The 22,409-nt window shown below is 58.3% G+C and overlaps 1 long non-coding RNA gene across 2 annotated transcripts; it reads right to left on the reverse strand.

Annotated features, from left to right (window-relative positions):
* Nucleotides 1-8,150: 8,150 nt before the first annotated feature.
* LOC109550204 (uncharacterized) lies at nt 8,151-11,395 on the reverse strand. Of its 2 annotated transcripts, XR_012327486.1 has the most exons (3): nt 11,237-11,395; nt 10,340-10,445; nt 8,151-9,289 (listed from the first exon to the last, which is right to left on the reverse strand). It is a non-coding gene; the product is annotated as an uncharacterized lncRNA (long non-coding RNA). The 2 variants fall into 2 exon arrangements; XR_012327485.1 differs by lacking the exon at nt 11,237-11,395 and having other exon boundaries at nt 10,340-10,741.
* Between the last annotated feature and the right edge of the window lie 11,014 nt (nt 11,396-22,409).

Consider the following 22,409-nt stretch of genomic DNA (forward strand, 5'->3'; position numbering starts at 1 on the left):
TAAATGCAGGTGGCTACTGGCCCAGCAGAGAGGCCTGAGCGGTGGGGCCTGCAGGCCACGGAGGGCTGGTGGCCCTGGCGTGGCCAGCGTGGGCAAGTTGCCATGTCCTAGAGAAAGGGAGCTTCATGCCCAGCAGCCAGGGTCCCTGGAGGCTGGAGGTATCAGGGGCCACAGAGGCTTCCTGGGCGATGCCCCTTCTGCTGCCACGGCAGACAGTCAGACACTGAGGGGCCCCTGCCAGCCAACATACTCAGAAATCAGACAAAGAATAAAGCGCTGAGGGCTTGGGCCAAGGCAGGTTCAGAGTCTCCAACCCAGGACGCTCGGAGGGTGGGGGTCCCCCCACAAGCTCGGGCTGACCCTGCCATCGCCCCCAGGTCCCACTTCCGATGGCCCCAGACTATGCCTCCGGGGCTACTTCTGTCCCCCTGGCTCCCACTCAGCCACTGCCCACCCGTGCCCTCGAGGGACGTTCGGGCCCAGGCGAGGGGCCACTGCGGAGCTGCACTGTGAGCTGTGCCCAGCAGGTTCGTGGCGTCTGGACGTGGGCCCTGCAGAAGGCCTAGGCTGGAAGGCTGGGGAGTGCGTGAGGGGCAGTAGGAGGGCAGCGGAAGTCCCTGAGGGTGAGCGCCTTGGCCCCGGGCCCCTGTTGTCACGGCGCCGCCCCCCAAGTCCAGTGGCTGCGTCAGGGAGAGCAAGGTCAGGTCCACACATGGGCCAGGCCCCGCCAACCCCTAGGGGCCATGGCCCTCACCGTCCTTGTATTCCCAGGGCTTCCTCTTGCCCTGTGCTCCAGCCCACGTGCACCTCTAGCGCTCAGGACAGGACGCATCCCGAGTTCACTTCAGAGGCCTGGGGCTGCTGGAGTGAGAGGACAGCCTCTCCCTCCCCCAGGGCCTGTGGGTCTGAGAGCCTGCTGGAGGGTGTGTGCAGGAGGGGCATAGCCCAGGAGGGCTGGGGCTGGGGCTGGAGCGTGAGGGAGGTGAGGGAAGGCCCTCTGTCACCCGCCCTTGGGTCTGCTTCTTCTAGGGATGTTCTGCTCCTCAGAAGGACTGTCTCAGCCGTCAGGGCTCTGCCACCCCTCCCACTACTGCTCAGGGGGAGCGGTGTCTCCCACCCCCATCCAACACAAGGTACCTAATGGGGGCACGGCACCCCAGACGGATGTCTGAGTCCACCCTGCAGTGCCCGCGTGCGTACTGGACCACACAGCTCCTGCTGAGCTGACTGTACTCCCACCAGGGCTGAAGCACCCTGAGGGCCAGACCCTCCTCACCTAAGTGTCCCCAGGGCCTGGCATGGGGCCTGGTGGCTTAGTTCAATGATTCTAAGACAAGTGTCTTTTTCACGTTCACCATCATCTTCTAATCCTTGGCATCTGGCAATCATACTGGCAGTGAAATTTTCTCTTAAATCGCTCCCCTTCCAGCAGGTGGCATCTTGGGTTTGAGACACGCGGCAATATTAGCAGGTCACATGTGCACAGCCTTTACCTGTGCTGGCAGCATCCATGTGTTGTACACACGTTGACACAGCAGGCCTCACGATGGCCCTGTGGGAGGCCCCAGGGTGACCCCATTTAGACAGGAAGAACCTGAGGAACACGCGGGGTAATGGACTTTCTCAAGGCCGCATGGTGGGAAAGCAACCATCAGTATGTTGGGTTATTCTGCAGAGCAGGGCAGTGGAGAGTCAGTTGGTGGGTGGACGCACGGACCCACGTTGGACAGGCAGATGGGCGCTGGTGTGCTGGCTGATTGGCTTTGGTTCTCATTTTGTTACTGACTGGCTGCATGACCGTGGACATGCGCACCCCTCGCCCTCTCTGGGCCCCGGCATCCCCTTTAGAACAGGGACGTCCCCTACTCTGGAAGTCACCGAGTCCACATCAACACCAGAGAAGAGAACAGGCTGGGAGCTGAAGGGAGGGAGGGGAGGTCAGTGAGCGGATGCTATGATTTAGGAAGAGGCTGCCCCCAGGCACCCTAGATCCTCCCCCAGAGGCTGTAGCTGGCACGTAAAGCACGTAGTAACAGGGCGATTTTGCGGGAAGTAGCCTCGTTTAAGTCTTCTCCCCCGGGAGCCAGCAGCGGTGTTTGCGGCCCGAGACCACAGTCTTGCCTTGACATCCTTTCTTCCTTCTCTCTGGATCCACAGGTGGAGGCCCCTGGGCTCTCTGGGAATGACATCTGTCCCCCTGGCTTCTTCTGCCCCAGGGGAACAGGCTCGCCAGTGCCATGCTCGCCTGGGTTTTACTCCCCTGCCCCAGGCCTGGCCAGTGAGCGTCAGTGCCGGCCGTGCCCCCCGGGGCACTACTGCAGCCGTCCTGGGCTATCCCACATCCTGGAGGCCGAGATCTGTGATGCAGGGTGAGCGGTGGCCTGAGGAGGGCGGAGGCTCCCTAGCTTAGGCTTTCCAGGGCCCCCAGTTCACGTACGAACCCTAAATTCCCAGGTCTCTCCCTGGCACTCTCTGAGGAGCCCAGGTCAGGGTGACTGTCTGCCCCAGGAGCGCGGCCCTCCGATGCCCCATCCCTCAGATACAGGGCTGAACTGAACACACTCTCACAGGCCCGCACAGCACTGACCTCCCAAAGTCCAAGGAGCTCGGGTGTGCTCGGCCTGCACAGCCTCTGTGGCCCCTGCCAGACCTTGGTTTTTATCCCGTCAGCCAACAGCCTCTGCCAACAGGTGCCTGAGATTCCTGGCAGGTGCATCCCCTTCATTGTCCAAAGGGCTGGAGACTGGCCATGGCCACCAGTAAGCTCCGGCCAGGTCCTGTGCGAAGGAAGACCTGTGCCATCGGCTCAGGGGTCCCGAGGACAGGACATTTGGAGAGGCGAGTCGTGCTGACTCTGGAAAATGTCAGACCCTGCCCAGAAGTGGCTTCCTGAGCCCCTGCTACTTAGTCTCCTGCCAAAGGGGAACTCCTCTCATCCCAGGGACGGACCCTGGCTGTGGCCGCACTGGCCTCCCTCAGCACAGCTCCGATGACCGGGGCCTCCAAAGGCTACCCCTGCTCTCGCCTTCAGCCTGGCCGGGACCCCAAGGTCGTGCTGAAGGAGGTTCAGCCATGGTTCTCCATTTTCTCAGGTACATCTGCCTGGGAGGCAGTGTTGTCCCCTCAGCCTCCGACGGCACCCATGGATACAGATGTCCCCCTGGCTTCCGCTGCCCCCCAGGGGCCCACAGTGAGCTGCCCTGTGAGCCTGGCACCTTCAGCCCATTGCCTGGAGCTGACACCTGCCTGCCCTGCCCAGGGGGCGCCTACTGCCAAACGGCTGCCACTGTGGAGGCCACCACCTGCCCCAAAGGTAATGATGCCCTCAGGCCCGTCTCTTGGGGGCAGAGGGACCTTGCGCGTGACCCCAATGGACAGTGCCCCTGAGGGTTCAGTGCAGACGGGACCGCCGTCTTCCCAAACTTGGCTCTGTCCTGGAGCTCCATGCTCGATGGCAAGACCTCAGCCCTTCCCAGGAGCCAGAGGCCCGCATGTGAAGTGGGGCCACCCGTGCTGCAGGGGAGGACGCGGGGTGAAGGTTGCCACCTTGGGCTGCCAACTCCCCCTCCCACGGCCATGCCTTCCTGCTCACCACAAGTTCCCAACGAGTGCCACGGAGGTGACAGAGGGCAGAGCCCTGGCCTGCGGGCAGGACATCTGGTCAGTCCCTGCTCTGACCTAAGCGCTGCTGTCCTGGGACGGCCGCCACTCTGCAAAGCGAGCCCACGGCGCCCCGGGGGAACTCCACCCTGGGGTGAGGGCTAACTCCCTCTCAGCAGATGCCCCCAGAGAAGACTCTGCAGTGTGTCTGGGTGGCCAGGCTGCCTGTCGTGGGTGCAGCCATTTCTCCGGAGGAGGCGGTACACGACCCCACTTTCTTCAAGACAAGAAACTCTCTCTCAGCCCTACAGAGCCAGACCATGCACGTCACCTACGTCTCACTAAGTTATGAGCCCAGAAACAGTGCTGCTGTCCCTGTGTGCACACCCATGCACACTCTGACACACGTAAGGGCACACACGTGCACACAGGCACATCCCGGCTGCCCGCACTGACCTCCAGCAGGGCCCCCGCACACTGCCTGACTGCAAGCCCTCCGGCCTCTTCCCACCACCGCACCAGCACCCCTGGCGTGCCCTCTGGCTGTGCTCTCTGCCACGAATGGCAGGAGGTGGTGGCGTCTGGATGCTGAGAGCTGTCTCGCTCCCGCCTTCCCCACAGGTCACTATTGCCCAGCAGGGACGTCCTCTCCTCTCCCCTGCCCAGAGGGAAGCCTGAACCCGCGAGAAGGCGCTCTCTCCTCCAGGGCCTGCCAGCCCTGCCCAGCAGGGATGTATTGCCCTGGGGAGGGCAACGGGCAGCCCGAGGGTAGGTACCAGCAACCCAGCAGAGCTGCGGGCGGGCGCACACAGCACAGGTCTGGGGCTGGCCCGCGCCTCGGTGCGGCCGCCTGCACCTCCTCCCTTGAGCCCTCCCCTGAGAGGCCTCAGCCTAGTGGCCGAGAGCGGGGCTCTCATGGCAGCCATGCGCTCAGTGCAGGCATGACCCTGGACAAGCCAGCCTCGCAGGCCTCAGGCTCCTCCCCTGTAGAAGGGGGCTGAGAGCATCCCACGTGCCGCAGCGGCTGTGGAGCATGCGGTCTTAACAAATCAAGGCTTAGAGCAGCACTGGCTGCACAGTGAGTGCCCTCAGCCAGCATCTCTGTGGTTTACCCCTCAGCCCAGGCCCCATGCGGAAGTCATTCCTTGTTTCCCTGACCTCCTTCCTCCTACTTTAATTTCTGTGATGCTCCGGCACTGGGACAGCAGGCAGCGATCAGGGAGAGGCAGATATGGGCTCGTGGCACAGACAGCTGCCCTAAAAGCTACATCTCTCTATGTTCAAGGACCCTGCTCAGCTGGTTACTACTGCGAGGGGGCTGCCGCCAGCCCCACGCCCTGGAGCAGCTCTGCCTTCCCCCTCAACGGACCCTGCCCTCGAGGCCACTACTGCCCGCAGGGGACCCTGTACCCCGTGCCCTGCCCCACGGGGAGGACGAGAAGCAGCCCAGGTGAGCATCTGGCCTGTGCCTTCCCCACCCCTCCCGGCCGTGGGCCCCTCCTCCTTCAAAAGCCCCACTCCAGCCCCACGGAGCAGATGCGCACAGCGCAACAGGAGTGTCGCTGGTCTGGGTCTCTGGGGCTCCCTGGAGTGGGCACGAGTCCAGGCAACACCCCCGGGGTAGGCTGTGCCCAAAGCGGGGCTCTGCCTGCAAAATGCCAGAGGTGCCCTGAGGGAGGCCCTGGCCAAAGCCACTTCGAGACCTGACGCCCATGGCACTCACTCCGTTCCGGCCCTGGTGGACGGCCGTGAGCCCAGCAGTGGAAGGTCTCTGTTTTCAGGGGCTGATCTTCCAGCGTGGGGATCTCTCTCTCCAGGTGGCGTCTCTGAGGAGAGCTGCAGGCCCTGCCCAGCTGGCTCATTCTGCCCGAGCCTGGGCCTCAGCTCCCCACCTGGCTCCTGTGTGGCTGGCTCCGAATGCCCCTGGGACCCCAGGGCCTCTGGTCCCATGGCTGTCCTCTGCCCGCAGGTACCTCCCCGGGAGCGGTGGGAGAGGGCCCAGGCACCGAGGCCCGGGGAAGCCAGGGAGCCCCGCCTGGGATTCAGGCTGGAGCGCTCAGTGCCTCACAGGAGGGGCCTCACCTCCCCATCTCCTAGACCCCGATCCTCTCCGCAGCTGCCCCACCCAGCCCCCTGGCCTCCTGCGCTCCAGTCAGCAGGGCCTTGAACCAGCCAGAAGGAAGGACAAGGCACTGACCCACCCGAGCCCCTGGGCACCCTGACGATACCCAGCCTGGCCCTCAGAGGCGCTGCTTTTCGTCCACTGCCCAGGGTCACTTCTGCCACCCAGGGGCTGCTTGGCCTGCCCTGTGCCACCCAGGAGAGTACCAGCCCTCCCCAGGCTCAGACACCTGCCTCCAGTGTCCACCTGGATTTTACTGCCCACAGCCTGGAACCAGAGCGCCCAAGCCCTGCCCAGCACACGCCTACTGGCCAGCCGGTACGCCCAGGAGCCCTCAGCTCCCCACGCCTCCCGGGCTCTCTTCTTTCTCAACAGCTCCCCTATCTTCCCCCTTCCCTTCCTTCCTTTCATGCATTCATTCATCCATCTATTCACTCTTTCATTCAAAATCCATTGAGAGCCAGCACGTGTCGGCACCAAGCCCGCACTAGGAAGGCCGGCGCGACGAGCTACCCTCAGCCTCCGTCCTCCCCTCGCCCCGATCCCACCCCTCACTCTCCCGCCCACCCTCTTGCTTCTCTTCTCTCCATCAGTTGACTCACCCATGCTCAGTGCCCTGCCTCTTCCCCGCACTCAGCCTGGGGGCCCCAGAGAGCACCTGGGCCACAGATGATGGCAAACAGGGGTCATTGCCTGTGCTGGTCTGGGCCAATGATCTGCAGCGGCTTCCTGAGCTCTGCCTGGAGAGGGGCCCTGCGGTGGTGTCAGGGTTCTGGGGAAGCGGCAGATGAGACAGCAGCGCCGCAGCCACCGCAAGTCTGCTAACCCAGAACACACTGTGCGTGCCACTCTCACACCAGCTCGCACGTGCGCCTGCGAGTACATGTACACACGGACACAAGGGCTCTCACACACTCTCACGGTACACATGCTCACAAACACAGATGCACACACACCTACAGCTGCACACAGCAGATGACCCAGATGTACACACGTGCCCGCACGTGCATATGCGGTCCGCAGGCAGCCCAGCAGACAGACAGGCGTCCACAAAAGTTCATAAGCTTTGTCATGTCTTAGGTGAACTCGGGAGAAGATCCTCCTGCCAATTTTAGGAGTGCTGAGTACGTTACATTCACAAGTGTTTGAGCCACAAGTGATGCATACATTTGTTTTTCCTGTGCCTGTGGTGTGAAAGTTATGCCCCTTTTAAATGAGTGATCTTCTTCCCCAGAATATTTAGGACATGACAAGTTCTAATAACCTGGCCTGTTGTCCTGGTGACTACATGTTGTACTAGTCATACACATGCACACACACACACACACACACACACACACACAGAGGAGAGGACAGCTCTCCTGGACTCACAGGCTCACCCCCAGACCTTCAGCCCACCCTTGCTGAGGTGCTGACTGTCTTACTCTCATCCTCCCCTAACTAAACCCACACCTTCCGGCTTCTTACCCCCACTCCGGCTGCCCCTCTAAACCTTTTTTCCCCGTCAGGAAATTTTTCATTTCCATTCAGGGTGTGTGCACTGGTAGCTGCCAGCCCTGCCCCCGTGCACAAGGAAACACTGAGGCCAGCAAAGCCAGACGGCAGCCCCCAGGACGAGGGCTGAGGATGTGGTGGGGCTGTGGGTGCTGAGTCGAGGAGGGTGGGACTGGCCCAGGAGCGTCCCACCCACCCAGCCAGGCGGGGCAGCAGGGCCCTGTGGAGGGAGGGCGGGGAGGAGGGGGTGCAGTTCCCCGTGAGACGCACTCAGACCCGGGGATCCCACACGCCTGACCAACAGCACGCACCTCACTGAGCAGCTCTCCCCGAAACAGCTTCACTGCTCTCTGAAAACCCTCCGCTAGGGAGTTCCTCTTGGAAAGAGACAATGACCCTAGGGAGAGACATCGAGGTCACCACCCTGTCGTCACTCCGTCGACTCTGAGAAAGCAGCGTGAGAAGCTCAGCGCCCTCAGGGGCAGCAGGATGCGATGCCCTCTGTGAATTCATCCGTCTGGGCAGGTCCAGAGGCACAGATGTGACCCGAGCCTTCGGCTGCCCGTCTTCACTAGCTGTTCCCCCTCTTCCAGGGACGTGGTCCCCACCTCCATGTCCGCCAGGGACCTTCACTCCCAGGGACACGCTGGGTCTCCGGGAAGAGGGTGACTGTTCCGTCTGTCCCCCTGGTCACTACTGCAGGTCAGTAACAGCCCAGAGTCACTCACCTCCTGCCACCGCCATCAAAGTGCGCACTCTGGCTAAAGAGGCCCGGTGGGTCCCCCAGTCTCTCCCAAGGGCCCCAACCCGGGGTGTGGGAGCTAATGTGTAAGAGGCCAAAAGGCTGCCGGTGAGATCACAGCCCCACGTGGTTGCATGGGCCTGAACAGGGAGGGAAAGCCTGACAATTAGGCAAAGACAGCTAGAAAGCCAGGACACTTAGCACAGACTTGGATTTTAAGATAAATAAAATACATTCAGACTGAGCGAGGGTGGATATGAAATGAAAATAGCTCTGCTCAGTTCCTGCCTAAAAACAGGGGCAGTTCCTTGCAGGTGAAACTCTTTGTGCCTCCAGGCGATGCCAGCGTCCTGCACGTACCCTCAGGGGAAAGACGGACAATTCTTCCTTGTGCCTCTACCTCTGAATTTTCTGTAGTGTGAATAGCTTTTGTAATCCCTTGGGCTGGACAGACAATACATGGTTTCTTTAACCAGAATGATCAGAAAGCAGGCCTTAAGGTCCAAATTCCTCCTGAACTTCCTATACCCCCTCCCTCCTCTATGTGTAAGACGTGCGTGGTGGCCCCTGGCCGCCCCGTCCGTGGAATGTCACAGCAAGGACTGTGCGCTTGGGGTTCAGAGACGCGCAGCCTCGGGGGTGGAGGTTCCCCGGCTTCCAGTCTTTCCCGAGACCTTAGGGACAGGCTCAGCCGCTCAGAGTAGCCAATCAAAACAAGAGACCACACTGGTGGTCTCTCGTCCAGGGAAAGCTCCCGACGTTTGCTAAAGGCAGTTTCTGGAGACTGGGGACAGGGGTCATCAAAAGAGGAGTTGCTGGACATTTCATGCAGAGATGAACCTGCTTCAAAGCGGGTCCTCCTCTACCTACCAGGTGACAGCAGAGGACTCCTCGGACTCTCCCTCTGCAGGTTCCTCTCCCATCTCAGGAAGTTCATCGTTAGGTCTAGTCTGCTTTCTCCAGCTGCAGAGCAGGAGGTCAGACCGGTGGCTCCAAGCCCAGGCCCCGGCGGGCCCTGGGCCCTGAGCACACCTGGGGACAGTACCTGCTGTCTGTCCTCTCCCTCCTCAGCCCACAGCGAGTGCAGCAGGGCCTCCGAGCTTCTCCCGGGGGGCTCGTCCTGCTGATGGCAGCCGGGGTCCTGCGCTTTATCCACTGGGCTCCACGAGTGCCGTAGAGAAAAGATATCCAGCTTTTCCCGGAGGCAGTGCGGGGACGGGGCTCGTGGCTGCTGCGATGGCCCCCGGGTGTGAGCCTCACACCCTGCTCCCCTGCTGGGTGAAGAGTCCCATCTTTTTCTCTCGTATACTTGGATATATTCACACATGCTCCTGCAGCAGAGGTCAAAGGTCGTTTACACTATGGGTCACAGTGAAACTGTCCGAAACCAGGGCAAGCTTCCCCCTGGTGCTGGGGCACTGGGCTCAGATGGGCCCCTCCATCCTGGTCTCACTCTCTTCCCTCTCCCTGGCTGTTAGAGGCGGACAGGTATGGGGGAAATGTCCTGCTGGTTACTTCTGCCCACCTGGGACCTCTGAAGTGACGGCATCAGGTCCAAGGGAGTCCCAGACCCCGTGTTCCCAGGGACAGCTATGTGCCGAGCAGTGCCCACCAGGTAACAGCCCCCATTTCTTGCCCTTGGGGTGTGAAAGAGGCAGACAGCAAGGCTGTCCAGCTGTCACCACAGAATCCACCCTAGCAAAGAACCTTTTCTGTGTGTCACAAACAGACTCTAAAAATAGTTGACCCCAGTTGTTGTTCGTCTAGCACGTACCTGCGTATACATGTGTCTGTAATTACACACACCACATGTACGTAATATCTCATATGAATATGCACCCGATGCAGTTCAGATGGTTACTGACTGGACAAATGCAGAAGCAAGGGGAGCCAGGACTGGCACCCAGACCTCTCAACTCCTGGGCTGGCAGAATCCCCCGGGCGCCCCCAGACACAGCTCCCCCAGAGTCCTGGCGCAGTTCCCCACCTGCCCCGGAGGAGCAGCCTCCCTGCCTTCCAAGGACTCCAGCACGACCCCGTGTGCTGCAGGTTTCTACTGCCCCGAGGGCAGTGGAGAGCCCAGCCCGTGCCCACGTCACACTGTCGCGGCAGCCCCAGGAGCCGAGCAGCAAGAGGACTGCGGGCCTTGCCCCGCTGGGCACTGGTGCAAAGTCGGTGAGGCACCTGTGCCACAGCCTGGGGTGTGCTGGTCCTGAGAAGGGCCCGGGGAGGCCCTTTGGGCAGGAGGGGAGGATGGAGCCCGAGCCCTGCCCTGCTTTCCAGGGGCCCCGGCCATCTACCCCTGCCCCACCGGCCATTACTGCCCTGGAGGTAGTGAGACCCACCCAGGAACCCCTCAGGCTTGCCCTGCGCACACCTACCTGGCAGCAGAAGGGGCCGAGAGTCTGACAGAGTGCCTCCCCTGCCCCGCCGGGTACCACTGCGCGTCCCCAGGTGAGAGGCCGTCTCCAGGCCAGATGCTGAGACCTTTGGGGAGGAGAGTCGAGAGGCCAGCGGGAGGCACCTTCCTTGCCTTCTGCCTTTGCCCCAGGTCTCTCTTCCTTCGAAGACCACCCATGTCCTCCAGGCTACTGGTGCCCAGGTGGTCAGGGTGCCTTTCTCTGCCCACCTGGAACCTTTCGGACAGAGCCAGGGGCCTCATCATGGGAAGACTGTGAGCTCTGTCCCCCTGGCTACTACTGCCCAGAGGCTGAGCAGGGCGGCCGAGCAAATGTGTTTCCAATCCGCTGCAGAGCTGGATCTGAGTGCTCTGCAGGTGAGACTGTGACCCTTCGCTCCCTCCCAGCCCCTCCCCCAGCCCTCCCCCCTCCCCCCTGAGGTTTGGCCAGGAGCTCACGCAGGAGGCCCAAAGAACATCACGCAGGCATTGCATGGCCACCTGCTTGCCTTCGCAAACCATCTGCCCAGCCCCCCAAGGTCCACCCAGTCTGGTTGGGTCTGTGCCACCTGGATCTCCCCAGGGCCTAGGTGGCTCGGCCTGTCCCTGTCTCCCTCAGGTGCCGTGGCTGAGGTCATGTGCAGGGCTGGCTCCTACTGCGGGCCCCAGACTGGGACCCCCCCGCTCTGTCCTGCAGGCTACGTCTGCCCTGCCGGCTCTTCCACCTACACCAGCCCAGGGCAGCTGTGAGTACTCCACCCATCGTGTGAGTGTCAGGGCCCTCAGCACGTCTCAGCCCGCGGGCTCCCCACCGACAGGGGTCACCTCCCTTGGGTTCCCAAATGGCCCAGGCCAAAAAGCAGGGCCCAGAGACAAGTACCTGGTACCCCTTTGCCTGGTCTTCCATGCCTCTGTCCCAGGGAAGGAGGATGAGGAAGCCAACTGCACTGAGATGTCCTTCATGGGCTTCTAGGGCCGTCCTGCGGGCTGGCCAGATTCAGGTAAAGAAAATGCAGGAAACCCAGTCACACTTGAATTTCAGGTAAACAGCAGACACATTGCTCATATAAGTGTGGCCCAAGCAGTATTCGGGAGCGCTTATACTCATTGTTTACCTGAGATTCAAATATGCCTGGGCACGTTGAACTTCACCTGGCAGCCCCGTTCCTGTGTCCAGGACCGACACCCCAGCAGGCCTGGCTGTGCACCCCACCGCGCCCCCGCCAATCATGTCTGGTCCACACGTCCTCTTGTCCAGGGCGAGGTGGGCAGGGGGGCAGACGTGGCACTGCCCAATGGCCTGGCCGCCTGGGCATGGCTCAGCCACTTCCAGGAAGGCAACCGGACCTGCTCAGGCCCCACCAGACACAAGGCAACCCCAGAGCCCCCCATCTGGGGTAATATCGGGGTCTGCCCTCCCCCTGGCAGCTTAAGGCCCAAGCCTGGGCTATGTCGGGGCTCTGCTGCTGAGATGAGAAGCAACAGCATGAACATGGGGTCTGGGCTCTGTCTCTGTGCAGCTGCGTGTTTCCCTATTACTGCCCCCCGGGCAGCACCCATCCACGCGCGTGCCCTGGGGGCTCCGAGGCCCTGAACGGAAGTGGCCTCAGAGTCTCCCAGGAGACTTGCTGCCGCCTCTGTGAAGCGGGCACCTACCGCAGCCGGGCCCTGGACGCCCTGCCCTGCCAGCCCTGCCCCCCCGGATTCAGCTGCCACCAGGGTGAGTTTGGGAACTGGGGGGGTAGGGCTTGGTCCTCGGGTCAGAAGTGGGCTGAGACTGGTGAGGCGGACGGAGGTGGCAGGTGGAGAGAGGCCTGCAGGACCCCTGGGAGTGTGCGCGGGACAGGCCCGTAGCTCTTCTCGGCCAGGCCGGCCGCCTGAGACAGAGAGACCCAAGCGCACAGGGAGGGCACAGATGAAGGAGGCCTCAGAGCAAGTAGACACGCCGTCTGTCTGGATGTTAGGTTTAAAAGACCTACAATCACAGACTGTGCACGACACCATACAAACGAGCGTGCTGGAGCCCGCGGCCCGGGTGCTCTCGGAATAGGACAAGGGCTGCCCAGTGTGTGAGGGAGGCCAGGCACGCCGCCCTGCGTCTGCAGGGTGAGATGGAGGCGAGGGGACCGCTGGGAGTGCGGGAGACACAGCAGGGCACCGGGCCTCCGAGTCCTTCCCTGTAGTGCTCTGCGGGCTCCCCTCCCCTCCCCCGCACCCCAGCAAGCTCATTCTTCCCCTGGACTCTCTGGACTCTCTCGCGCAGGTTCTGTCCCCGCCTTAGGGGGAGTCCACGGCTCAGAATTTCCCCTCCATTTCCCTCCAGGGACAGAGAGTTACCACAGCCAGCCATGCCCAGTGGGGCACTACTGTCCTGCCGGGACGCGCAGCCCCAGGCCCTGCCCGTCGGGAGCCTTTAGGAGCAGCAGGCAGGCGGGGGCAGTGGAAGAGTGCCTGCCCTGCCCTGCAGGCTCCTTCAGCGCCCAGCCGGGCCAGGCAGGCTGCCTCCCCTGCGGGAGCTCTGCCTTCTCTCCACCGGGTGAGTCTCACGTGCCCACCCGCCCCAGCTGGCTCGTCGCCCTTGTCTGCAGACGTGGGCTCCAAATACACCAGTTCCCCTGTCCCTGCAGCTTTGAGGGTCAACGGTGTAAGGTTGACGGAAGCCACCTAATCGTCGAGGGGAGGTGTTTCCCGAGAGCCGCAGTACATCCCAGCGTGGGGTGCGTGGGCGAAATGAGAGTCTGGGTGGTGACTTCAACACGCAGACCAGGGAGCACGTGGGACACCCTCGGAGAGGCTGAGCAAACTGCTCCAAGGACCAGGCTGGGGGCAGGTACTCCGCCTGGGATTGCCCAGCGGGGATCTGGGGCCGCTGCTCTGAAGTCCCCCAAGGGATCAGGTGCAGAGCTGTAAGCCAATGACCCCTTGCTGACCCCCTAACCTCCCCTCATTTCAAAGACGTGATCTCTTCCCATGGTTTTTGCTGCGTGAGCCGTTTGCACTGGTCTACTGTGCCAGCAGGAGGCGCAACCAGATGATCCCGCAGTGGGAAATTAAAGTCCCACGCGCCCCACACGTTTAGCCTCGATGTGGGCTTCTTCCAGCCCTGCGCCCTAATGAGGGCTGAGGTCCACAGACAAAGTTGGCAGACTTTACCTAGGATAGTACTAAGAGCACTTACCACATGCCAGGTACTGTTCTAAGTGCTGTCTAAAATAAAAAATAAATAAAAAAGACATAAATAAAAGGAAAGTTAAGCCATGTTCAAGGATTAGAAGCCTCAATATAATAAAAATGTCATGTCTCTCCCAAAGGATCTGTTGTTTCTGTGCAATCCAAGAGAAATTCCAGTTATGATCTTTGTGGATATGACCTGATCATATGGAAATTCAAGGGCCACAGATGGCTGACAACCTTGAAAAGAAGAACAAAGTTGGCAGACACAGACTACCGATAAGATTTATTATTAAGCTACAGTGATTAGGACAGGGGGATGTTTATGCAAGGACAGGATAAAAGACCAAGGGGGCAGGATAGATTTTCAAATAGACCTACATGTATATGAGATGTTTGATTAATGGCAAACATGAGTGTTCTTTCAGTGAAAGTGCCGTGCCAACTGGATATCTACTCAGGAAGAGTGAATTTTGACTCTTCACTAATATCCTCCACAGGAAATCAACAAAGCCTTTAGCAAATAAAAAGGGAAAACGTGTTAATTGGAGTGGGATTTCTTGTAGGAGTTGAGAAGCCTAATCAGAACACAATTCAGAAAATTACGAGATATATATATATATATATATATTTATATATTCCTAGGTATTTGATATATTTTGATGTTATTGTAAATGCTATTAGGTTTTAAAATTTCATCTTCTAATGTTTTGTTTGCCTAAAGCTGTCTCTTTTCAGCTTTAGCCTAAAGCATATTTTAGCTACGCGGAGAATTCTAGCTTGACAGTTATTTTCTTTCAGCATTTCAGAGATACACTTCCATTGCCCTGGCTTCCATTTTTTCTGTTGAGAAGTCTTATATAAGTCCTTTATTTGCTCTTTGCAGGTAAATATCCTTTTTCTTGGGTGGTTTTAAGATTTTCTCATTGTCTTCGGTTTTTAGGAATATAACTAAATTTTTTTCTTTGTATTTATCCTGTTTGAATCTCGTTAGTACTTCTCAAGTCGTTTGATGTCTTTTAATTTTGTGAAATTCTCAGCCATTACATTTTTAAATATTTACTCTGTTTTGTTCTTCCTCCTTTCCTTTTGGGTCTCTCATTACACATATACTATCTCTTTTCACCATGCACATGTCTCTTGCACTATTTTCTGCAATTTTTCTCTTTTATTTTCTCATACTGAGATTCATTTTGGATGGTTTTTTCAGACCTATACTCTATTTTCTTTTCATCTCCATATAATCTGCTATTAAATACATCTAAAGATACTTTATTTTTTGCTATTGAGTCTTTCAGTTCTAGAATTTCTATTCATCTTTTATAGTTTCCTGTTCCCCATTGAAATTCTCCATCTTGTTATTTGATTTATCAAATATACGAATCACAGTTTAAAGTATATGTCACGTCTCACACCTCCAGTATTTGGATCTCTTGAGAGCCATATCTACTCTCTGTCTTTTTTCCTTTGGATTTCTGAGCAATTACTGTTTGTTTGTTTGTTTGTTTATATGCTTTTTTTAATTGAATGCTAGACTTAGTGAATGAAAATTGTAGAGAAATTTTGAAATTCTTGATTCTGTACCTTCCTCCGTAGAGGAATTACTTTCACTCTGGAAACCAGTTACAGTAGGAACAAATTCCCTCCATTCATCAGGACTTCAGAAAATCAGTGCTGGACTTCAGGTTTCACAAGAGTCAGCGCTTACCCGGGTGTAGCTCTTCAGTGCTTCGAGCTGAAAGCCAGAAACACTGAGGGTCTCATGTTTACCAGAGACCCTCATTCCTGGTGGTCCCTGGGCCGTGTGAGACTTCCTGAAGCTATGCTCACCTTCTCAGGCTCTCCACTGAGAGGCAAATGCCTTTCAGGGAAGCGGGTCCCAAATGTGGGCTTGTCCCTCTGCATTTCCTTTCTCTTTTCCTTAAGTCCTCAATTAAGCTCCCTAGGCCTTCAAACAGAGGTTTTCTATATTTTTCTGGCTTTTCTGTTGTATGTCATAGGAAGATTGACCTGAAGTAAGCTGCTCTGCCCTTGCCAAAGGCAGAAAAAGTCTCGCAGGTCTGCGCACTTTTGTAAGCTGCCTCTTTCCCTTTCGGGATGCAATGGAGACTGTTTTAGGTAATTTATTTTAAAGGTCAGCTCATAAACACTAGCCTCCAATTGTTGTTAGTACCACAAAGGCACTGTGGAAGGTACTGAGACAGGTCCACTCGGAAGAAAGAAAAAACGCAAAACAAATGGGCAGAAGTGTCAAGTGCCACAAGAAAAGAACCAAAAAGTCTGGATGGTTCAAAATAGGAAGAGATTGCTTCTTCATGGCAGGACCAGGGAAAGTTTATGGAGAACGTTTTATGTATTTATTTATTTATCTTTGGCTGCGTTGGGTCTTCGTTGCTGCACGTGGGCTTTCTCTGGTTACGTCGAGTGAGGGCTACTCTTCGTTGCAGAACACAGGCTCTAGGCACACAGGCTCAGTAGTTGTGGCGCATGGGCTTAGTTGCTCCGCGGCATGTGGGATCTTCCCGGACCAGGGGTCGAACCCGTGTCCCCTGCGTTGGCAGGAGATTCTTAACCACAGCGCCACCAGGGAAGCCCCGAAATGTTTAAGTGTTATATTTGAACAGGAACTTGCAGATGAGTAAAATCTTGCTGCGTTGGGTTGGTGGCAGGCAGACATTAAAAAACGATGCTTCTAATATCGATCCGTGATCAATTCTATAGGCGTGAATGCCACGCCAAGCTTCCAGACTCTTGTTCAAAGTATTCTTCAGCAACAGAAAACTTCTTCCAAAAATTCTTGCTTAGTGAATTAATCTGAAACTTATGTCCAGGGTGAGGTCTCATAAGCGCTCCCATTAGGCCCTCCATCACCCAAGAAGCTCCCAAGGCACCTCTGTGGGACCACAAGGCCACAAGCCAGGTCTGGAGCCCAGTGCTCTGGACACTGAGAGGAGACGGAAGACTCCAAGGGCATGATGGTGCCCAGGTCTCTGCAGGGAGCTGGTCCAGATGGGCCACAGCACATTCTAGAGTTCAAGGGAGCAGAGGGGCCTTGGCCGACCTGACTGGTGGAAGAACGGTCCTTGTGTCATTCAGCGTTGAGCAATTCCCGACCTTCTCTACAGTAGAAATAGGTGTCTCTCGTGTTAATGGTCCCTAAATTTGGGGGACAGGGGGAGAATGTAACCATGTTAGCAAAAAAATGTCAGCTTTAATCAATTCACTCAACAAGTTCTGCTGCGGGTCTCCTGGCTCCCGTGCACTGTGCACAGGTGGTTACCTGCAGCAAACTGACAAAGGCTACACCCTAAACGAGTGTTTTTATTCTCCCAAGGAGACGCCAATCCCAACAGGGTTGAATTGGCCAGAATTGCAGTGAACCCTAGTCCCCTGCAAGGCCCCGTCTCTACCTCCCCCTAGCTGCCTCTCCCAGAGAACATCCACCTGGACCCCTTTTGTCTCCAAAGAAAACCTAAGCTTCCCTACCCACCACTTTCTCTGCTGAGAATCCCTGTCCTCCCAGTTGCACTCACGCAGTCCATCCACCCTTCAAGCTTCTTGAGCTGCCTTCCCTCTCAGATCCCCCCCGCTAATTGCCTAGAGACAGAGGCCTGTGCCAGCCCTTCACGACATGCCAGAGGGTTTCTGTGATCCAAGTAGGAGCAACAACTTCCACAGGTGTCGGGGGTGTTCAGCTGCATCGCTAGCTCTCAGTCCCGGCTGAACAATAAAGCTCTGCGGGCGCTTTTTTTTTTTTAACATCTTCATTGGAGTATAATTGCTTTACAATGGTGTGTTAGCTTCTGCTGTGTAACAAAATGCATCAGCTATATGTATACATATATCCGCATATCTCCACCCTCTTACATCTCCTTCCCACCCTCCCTATCCCACCCCTCTAGGTGGTCACAGAGCACCGGAGCTGATCTCCCTGTGCTGTGCGGCTGCTTCCCACTAGCTATCCATTTTACGTTGTCCTGGCCTCGCCTTGCCTCAGAGATTTCTATTTAATTGGTCTAAAGGGGACCCAGACCTCAACCCAGACATTGATGTTTTTTAAACACTTCTCAGATTCTAATGCGAAGTCAGGGTTGAGATTTGGAAAATCTCATTCAACCCCCTCAAAGACCCTCCAGGTCAGTACTTTGGTAAAGACAGGTGTCTGCTCCCTCCACCTGGCTGCCGCTGGCTCCCTGCCAGGTGCCTGGACGGCTGCGGGACCCTCTCTCCCCAGGTGCCTCCCACTGCACGTGCCGGGGACTGAACAGGGTCTTCCAGAAGTCAGACGGCTCCTGCATCTGCCGGGCAGGACACGAGTCCTACGAGGGCGAGAGCAGCAGTGAAGAGGACTGTCAGCCCCAGGTAGCCCCGCGGCCGAGGGGGGCAAGGGGAGCACCGTCTGTCCGCGCCTGCCGGGCGCCTCCGTGGGCCACAGCCAGGGATTACGTCCTGCACAAGTGGGGCGACCTCGGGGTCTCTCCTTATCACAGAGCCCCAGGACCTCAGCCTCGTAAAGGGTCTTGGAGTCGCCCCCGCAGGGGCAACCATCCCGTGTGGGCCAGGAGGCTAGAGGCTGGGGAGCGTCGGGGAGCCAGCCCAATCGGCCGGGCTGGCGTGGAGGGGTCTGCAGGAGGATGTCCCCTCCCCATGCCACCCCCTCCTGGTGGCAGCAAGATCCAGACGCCCTCCCTTCAGAGCCGGCTCCGGAGGCTCTGGATCCGACTTCCTCCTAAAAGGCAGCAACATCTTTATGGGGGACACTTTGCCCAACCAGTGTGGTACAGCTGCCCCCGGTGCTGCCCCAGCTCACTCAGCCCCTCGCCCAGCCCCCTATCTGCTCGGAGGTTTCCCCTTTGAGTCCAAACCTCCAGTTATCAGTCGGTCTTAATCCCATATTTGAGCCACAGCAAACAAGACAACAGTCAGGACCCCAAGGCCGCCTACCCACCCAAGTCTGACAGGAGCTCCGTCTGAGACGCTGCTCTCTCACCACCCTCCTCCTCTGGCCACCGTCCGCTTCATCAGGCCGTTCTACCTTCCCGTTTGAAGACCCCGCTGCTCAACAGGGGAAAAGCCAACAGGCTGAGGCGTGCTGCTTTATCCCCACCAGGCGGAAACAGGCAGCAGCCCCTGGCCCTGGCCCCAGCCTGCCCGGAGCCCTAAGTCACGCGGTCCTCAGTTTCCAGTGGTCCCTCCCTGTCGGAGCCCCTCTCCCCTGCGTACAAAAGGCTCTGCACCCTGCCTTATCCTAGACCGGTGGGTCAAAGTGTGATCTTGCACTGACGGAATCAGCATCACCTGGAAATTTGTTAGAAATGCAGACCCTGAGCCCTACCCCAGACCTACTGGATCAGGAACCCCAGGGGTGGGACCCAGCAAACTGGGTTTCCACAAGCCCTCCAAGTGGTTCTGATATTCGCTGACGTTTGAAAAGCCGCTGGCTAACCTAGCTCCCAGGCCTTGCTCGAGTCTCAGCTCAGCTGAGGGCCCTCAGCTTGGATGAGAAACTGTTCCCTCGAACAGTCGGGGCATCTGTCCTTCGTGTCACCGACGGGCCCAGCTCCCTGCTGCTTCCTCAGCTCTGTGAGGAGCTGGGCTCCCTCGCACCCGCCCGTCCTCCGCACCTCTCTGACTTCCCTGCGGGCCCACGCCCTCCCTCCCTCAGGGGCACCCTCCTTCCCGCTCAGAGCTGCTTACCAGCCGGAGGCCTTCAGGTGCCTCACACTGGCCTGCGTGGGGACCCCACCTCCTGGCCCCGAAGGTCAAACCTGTCTCCTAGTTGGAGGCCTAGTGGAGACAGGGAACACATGTCTCCGCTCTGACACGTCTTCCGATCACATACAGATCAGATCCCCAACCAGAGGCGTGGCTTATTTCATGGGCGTCACCTAAAGCCCATCCCTGATGTTAATAGGCAAATTCCCTCACCTGTCACCGCTCTTCAGGGAACAGGGAAGGCTCTGGGCCTCACCTAGCCCGTCTCAACGTGGGTGTGCTCTAGATAAGCCACTGGGGTACAAGAAGGAAGTATCAGAACGGTTCATATTCACTTTTTCTCCTCGTTAGCTTTTCAGTTGCGTTTACATGTGCGCGTATATATTATACTCAGTCTAGTGTATATTATCACAATATTTTTTACAGTACTTTTTTACTCTCGGGAAGCAGGATGAAAAGTCTGGCTACCACTGGCCTAAGTAACTGAGGTTTTCAGGTGGGAGTGTGTCTTCCCCGACATGACCTCCAGGGAGGGGGCTGTGGCCGCCCAGCCCCCTTCCTTCCTGGACCCCCACTCTCAGGAGGCAGGCAGATGGTGAGGGCCAGGGTAACACACGGGTGGCCGCCCGGCCAGCTCACCAGCCTCACTTGTTGCTACGCCCTCTGCAGACCCCTCCACCCCAGCCCCGCTGACTGGGCCGGCCCCCCCGACACCCTCTGGTCGTTCTGACCTCTGAACCGCCCTCCCTTTGCGAGTCTTGCCCTCACAATTCTGCTTCAAAACCAGTTGCACCACCACCTCCTCCAGCAAGCCTTCTCTGACGAGCCCCCACCTTCTGTCCTGCTGATCCTCACTCATCTCCTAGGAGGTCATCTTAGCTGCTGTGTGGGAGCCTGGGTCCGGCCTCCCAAATACCTCCCAAGGCAGCTCACTTGTCTCCTACTACTTTTGTGGGTTCCCCTCTACCCTCAAGCCTAACCTTAGTCTTAGCATGCTGACTACATGACCTCTCAGAGGGGCCTGGCTCCCCCTGAGACCCTGCCCCTGTCCCTGGAGTATTCTCTGGTGCACCCCAGGCCTGCAGGTGCTGGGCCAGGACTCTCCTCCCCCGCCCTCCCACAGGTCGTGGAGCGCTGCTCTCCTGGAGACGTCCGCCTGGCCGCCACCCGCACGTGTGTGTCCCCCAAGCAGTACAACTGCTCCTTCTTCTGTCGCCCAGTGGGCGGGGAGCTCAGCGCTGGACTGGGCATGTGAGTGACGAAAAGCCGCTGAGAGCATAATGAAGCCACCACCTCCAGGCAGGTCCTGACCGTCCCCCGAGAGCCCGTCCAGGAGGCTGTTGGCAGGACCCAGACTGAGCCGACTCCTGCAAGCTCCTTCCAGAAGCTGCCTGTGTGCGCATCCCGAGATGGGCGCCCAGCCAGCACAGCCAGGGGCAAGCGGCCTGGCCTGAGGGGGCGCTGGCAGCAGGGAAGAGTGAGGTCCAGACCACAGGCCCCCGCAACTGCCAGGAGCTGACCCTGACTGGACCCCAAGCCAGGGGGGGCCCTGATGCGGTCCTGAGTTCTAGACCTCCAGCTGACCTTTGCACTGGGGGGAACAGGCTGTGGAGGGCAGCCGCTGCACTGGCAGCGTTCCAGGCTGAGCAGCTCACCCTCGCCACAATCTGCCCTGGCAGGAGGCTGAGCAAAAGTGCCGAGCCCCCCAACCAGGACAATTGCTCTTGTCCCGGGACGTGCCCAGGCTGGCACAGGGCCAGGGGCGAGAGCGTGTTGTCCAGTCACCTCAGGGCCTCCCCCGAAAGTGCAGCCGCTGCTCAGGAAGCATAGGCAGCTCGCTTTCCTCCAGAGGAGCCCGAGCCGGCTGAGGGGCACACGGAGCCCGCTGAGACAGACCCCTCCCCACCCCATCCTCTCCCGCAGCTGCCAGTGCCAGCAGTACGTCTCTGCAGAAGAGCTCTGTGACGCCCAGTGTCTGGCCAGGGCCCCCCAGCTCTCCCTGGCCTGGGGGCCCAGCAGAGAGCTGATCCTCAGCGTGAAGGACGAGGCTGGGGACAGCGTCCAGAGGGTGAGCCCAGCTCGAGGAAAGGCTGGAAGGGACGGGCAGGAGAGATGGGCCCCCGGCACCCGTGGCTACGGAACCCCCAGCACCAGTCTAAGGAACCCGGGCGGCAGGAGGGAAAGCCCATCTTTCAAAGAGCCTTCCTACCTGGTCTTTGCTATCTGCACGAATGTCTGATCTGCGGGCTGGAAGGAAGGGCGGGAAGGAGGCAATAGTGGTGTTTCTTATGTCAACGTCGACCATCTAGTTTGAACGCCAGAAGGGACCTTGGAAATCATCAGCTTCACTTTACAGAAGTGTGAAGCGAGGTCCAGAGGTGTGAAACTGCTCCCCACCATCACAGAAATGGTGTGGACCCTGCTAGAGCCCAGCCAGAGCCTTGTCCCAGCCCAGACCGCTGGCCACAGGGCAGAGCCATCTCCTGGCCACCATGGTGTGGCCCTGGCTGTCTTCAGGGCCTCAATGCTTCGTCGAGGTTGGGGGCAGAGGACCAGGGCCTGGACACAGGAACGGCTCGCCCTGGATGTCTGTCGCCAGAGGCTCTAGGGGGCTGTGTCTGCTTGCCACTGGAAGGGTAGGAAGGGTCCCCTGGCCTGGGACTGGACAGCAGATTTGGGATACAGGGTGATGTGTCTAAGTTGCTCTATAAGTAGGATGTTTGCAGGTAGAGAGAAAAGAGAGGAAAACAATGATTCAGTACAGGGGCCTGAGTTGAGTCAGGGGTGTTTCCTGAAGAGAGGAAGGGCCCAGGGTCCAGGACGCCACCAGGGCAAGTTTAGTGAGGAAGGAAACACGTCCTGGGAGAGCGTGGGTGGCACCTCTGAGCCTAGCCTCACCAGGACCTGTGCCAGGTGGGTGGTTGGGCTTCCGTCCGGCCATCTCTGCAAGTCCCGCTGCCCCTCCCCGGTGTTCAAAGCTGTGCTTTGTTCTTAGAGACTAACAAGCACAGTGGGCCCAGACGCATCCTTCCAAGGGAGCGCCAGGGTCCACCTGGTCCAGTGTGGTCCCCACGGCATCCTTGGCTTTGTCATCTCCACACGGAACGTGCTGGGCTCCTTCCTCCTCGGTGAGCGCAGAGGGGTACCGAGCCAGGCTTTCCCAGAGA

The sequence above is a fragment of the Tursiops truncatus genome, chromosome 18 (genome assembly GCF_011762595.2).
Source record: "Tursiops truncatus isolate mTurTru1 chromosome 18, mTurTru1.mat.Y, whole genome shotgun sequence".
In the NCBI taxonomy this organism is placed as follows: Eukaryota; Metazoa; Chordata; class Mammalia; order Artiodactyla; family Delphinidae; genus Tursiops; species Tursiops truncatus.